Source organism: Vicia villosa, linkage group LG4 (genome assembly GCF_029867415.1).
Source record: "Vicia villosa cultivar HV-30 ecotype Madison, WI linkage group LG4, Vvil1.0, whole genome shotgun sequence".
NCBI lineage: Eukaryota > Viridiplantae > Streptophyta > Magnoliopsida > Fabales > Fabaceae > Vicia > Vicia villosa.
Genome location: NC_081183.1, coordinates 196,670,232 through 196,674,856, shown reverse-complemented (window position 1 = coordinate 196,674,856; position 4,625 = coordinate 196,670,232).

Below are 4,625 nucleotides of genomic sequence, written 5' to 3'. Positions count from 1 at the left end.
TTTTCAAATATGTGAAAACATTAAGGGGAAAAATAATACTATTGTACATAAACAAGAACAACTTTACTACTAATCTAACTTTAATACATGACAAAAAATATTATTGTAATAAACAGGAACAACTTTACTACTGATCTATCTTTAATAGATGACAAATAAAACCATTGATCTAAACATGCACTGAGTCAATAAAATTTTGTAATTAGTCTATAAATATTTAATAAAATGGAGTAACTTACTAATCCAACTTTAGTACGGGAAAAATGAAACCACTGTTCCAAACATTTAGTAGAAATTATATGAAACAGGAAAAATGAAACAACTGATCCAAATATTGATATCATTTACATTTCATCTTCTAAATAAATAAAATTGTTTTTATTTTACAATTTCATTTTTCTTTCATTTCATTTTTATTATATATTAAAAACAAATGTCCGTACCATACCAGTACCCGTGCGAATGCACGGGTATCCCGCTAGTTATACTAGAAATATTACTCATACGAAATTTTTGGTATAGTATTTAATAATTTAATACTGCGGAACAATGAGAAGGAGTTTGTAGCCCTCCAACCAGAACTAAGCAACCCGCCTCTTCAAAATCTCCATTTCCCATTCCATCTCTTTCATCGGGCCCGCCCGATCCCATTCCAATGCCTAGCCCGAAAGCATGGAATCACCATCATTCTCCATATGACCCGATAGCAACACCAGGATCCCAATCCAAGTCTTTCCTCTCTCCTGGCAAAGAAAGGAGTTTGAATAAATTCAAAGACGGACTCTGCTACGATTTAGTGGAAAAAAAATTATATTATCTTAAAAAAGTGCAAACGAGTATTAAAGAGTTTGTTTCTGCTTTTTAATTTTTCTGTTGACCATTACATAGAAAAGTAGTCTTTTCAATTTTTTTGTTATCAATACATAGAAAATAAATTAAAAAGAAAATTCTATATAGGAGAAAAAAAATTATATACGAGAAAAATTCTATATACGAGAAAAAATGTATATACGAGAAAAATTCAAATAATTTAATAATCGAATATGAGAAAAAATGAATTGTTGATCCAAATATTTTTATAAATAGTGTTATTTTTATATACAAAAAAAATTGTTATTGATCTATTATAAGCTACTATTATCATTTTCAGTCAATTTAAAATAGTATAATCCTAATTTAATATGTATCGATCAAATATTTGAGTATACAACAAAAAATAATATATATTCTAATGAATTCAAAGATTTACTTTATTTATTAATTAACTAGAATATGATAACTAAAATGTCAAAATTATTTAAGTATTTAATTTTGTTTATATACTTTATTATCTATGTGGAACTAAAATATTACCATTAAATTAGAATGAATTCTAATGCATTGTATTTATTTTTATAAACGGAAAAAAATATATTGTTGATACAATTATTTTTATAAATGGAAATGAGTTATAAATATTATTATAAATAAGAAAAAATCTACTATCACTACGCCAATTTTGTTTTTTAGCAGCGCATATATGAAAGCGCTTTTATGAAAAGCGCTGCTATAGGGTTGCGCTAAAAACAAAACTATAAACAGGTGAAAAAAAGCGCTGGTAAAGGGGGGGGGGGGTACGAGAGCGCTTTTAAAAAGCGCTGGTATAGGTCTGGTTACCAAAGCGCTTTATCGAAGCGCTGCTATAGGCTAGTTACCAAAGCGCTTTTAGAAGCGCTGGTAAAGGTGTAGGTTACCAAAGCGCTTTTTATCTAAAAAGCGCTGGTATATGGGTGGTTACCAAAGCGCTTTTAAAAAGCGCTCTCGTAGGTTATTTAAAATTAAATTTTTTAAAACAAAACATTCGTAGGTTATTAAGTTTTTCAGAATTCACGATATACCAGCTTCTTCTTCTTCCCCAAACGTAAACCTAGCTTCTCAGAAATCACGAAAATCTCCACGAAAATCTCTGCCTTCCACGAAATTGATTCTGAATTTCGACTATACTGTCGCTATAGGAACTGGTTTACGTTGATTCCATCTCTGAATTTCTTCTTCTCCTTCACCGCCTCACAAACGGCAAACGACAAACGACCAACAACTCCGTTCTGCATTCACTCGACAACATTCTGTTTTCCTTGATTCTTTACCAGGTATTCTTTACACTTATCGTTGGCCAGTATTTATGTTAGCCCTAAATATGTAGGAGAATCAAACTGTTGGACGAGCAGTGAGTTCTTGTTGGTAGAGTTTAAATAGCATTTTGTACTGGAAACATAGTGAGTTTTTGTTGTCCCTCTAAAACCTATAAATAAACTCGATCTCCACTCTACATCTTCTCGTTATATCTCCCGTATTTCCCTCTGTTCTTGTCAATCTTATTCCTGATGCAATTGAAGAAAATTTGAGTGGCGAGATTATGAAAATTTGAGTGGCGAGATTGAAATCGGTGATAGAGAAAGAGGTATGTAAGTAGGGTGTTTTGTCCCTCAAAATAACGGTGACGCCTAACAATGTTAAGAAAACAGTACATATGCTACTGTACTTAAGTTTTCTCCTTAGAAAAAGCCAAGAAATCAGTCAAGTGTAGTTGCATAATAATGTGAAGTGGAAAATCATGTACTGATATCTAGTAACTAATAACATAGTCTGTTAATGCAGAAGCCAAAGCTAAAACTGTTAACGTAGTTTATGATTTGGTCAAGTCAATCTAGTTGGCAGTTCCATCCCATTTTTCATCATGTATCAATAAATTCCTTTTTTTCCCCTTTCCATAACAAAGACATGTATGTAACATCATAGATGCAAATGGCTATGACTGAGAAAACAATATTGAGGCATTTATGATTAAGCAGAACCCGACATGTCATGTTTGTCTGGATTTCTTATTGTCTTTAGATGTTGGTAGCAGCATTCATTGAGTACAACAACATTAATGTCTCATACCGAGGCATATTGAGAATTTTATTTGCAATATAAGGTTTATGAAACAGTGTGAATTTTTTGAATTTGCTAAGTTCCAATTGTGTACCGGTCTCAAGTCTAAGGAGGAGGTTATAATATTTTGAAAGGAAAACTCTAGCCAAAGCATCTAGATATTTTGCAGTATAGAAACTAACTTTAATATGTTCAATCTAACACGTAATAAAATCATTTTAAGCATACTTTTCTAGAACCAAATATTTGAGCATTTTGGTTTTGTAAATTCGAAAAGTCTAGAACATATGAACTACTTTCTGCATTTTTCAAAAATCGAGTTCTAGCTAATTGAGTCTAGAACATATTTGAGCATTTAGGTTTAGTAAATTCGGGTGTTTGTAGTTTCTAGCTAATTGATAATTGATTTCACATCATTTTAAATAATTGAGTTCTAGATTGGGGTTTTTTTGATATTGTGTTAGTAGTGGTGTATTTAACTGCATCGTGAGTGTTTAATTTTACAGTTACTTTGAAGCCTCTGGTTTCTACTTGTACAACGCCGATTCAAACCTACCCGTCTCCCACATCAAGTCCAACTCAGGTTACTAGCCCTTTCTTCTTGCTTATAGTTTGTTGTTTTCTGCTTATAGTTTATTATTTATGGTTCTATTTAATTTCAATTTAGTGTCTCTCAATCAGTTTTTTGGTTTGTGGACTTATATTACCTTGAAATAAGGTAATGTCTTCTTTAAGAAATCGGAGTTAGGATGAAATAAGGTATTGTCTTCTTTTAGAGACTCAAACAATCGAGACAACTGTAACTTCCTATCTTTAGCTAACTACCAACTTAACCAATATGAAAGCTATAGGATCTCATTAGGTATTGCTTAAGTGTTGCTTATTCACAGTAGTATATTTTTGTACTATAGTTGCATAACATTCTATTTCAAGACTTGAGTGGTTTGACAAGATTTATTTCTATTATTCACACTTTATAGGATCTCATTAGGTATTCTGATCAAGACATAATGATGATAGCTATTTCTTATCTTGACAGAATTCCTTAGTACCTGATAGAGAAACCAAGAAGCAAAAGCATTTGTTTAGCTTAATTAAGACATGGATAAAACATGGATGAATTCAAACCGATTGTCGAAAGAGTACGAGAAAGGGGTATGGGAATTCGTTAAGTTTGCGGTTGCGCACGCTGAAGACCCGATTCGAATGGCGTGTCCTTGCTTGGGTTGCTGTTATGGGGGTAAGGTTGACAGGAATAAGTTGGCATCGCATTTACTAAGGTTTGGAATTGATAGAAGTTATACATGTTGGACAATGCATGGTGAGAAAAGTAACGGGAATGTTGAGTCGAGGTGTAATACGAAGTATGCTTCAAACGACGATTGCACAGACACATATGATTATGATCGAGTCGAAGAGATTGCAGAAGCGCTTGAAGAAGATCTTGAGGATTGTCCCAAAATGTTCGAGAGGTTGGTAAGCGATGCAGAGAAACCGTTGTATGATGGTTGTACAAAATTCACAAGATTGTCTGCAGTGTTAAAGTTGTACAACTTAAAGGCGGACAATGGATGGTCGGATAAAAGTTTCACAGAGTTATTAGCCCTTATGAAAGATATGCTACCAGATGATAATGTTCTTCCCAATCGAACGTATGAGGCCAAAAAGATGTTGTCCTCTATTGGCATGAGCTATGATAAGATACATGCATG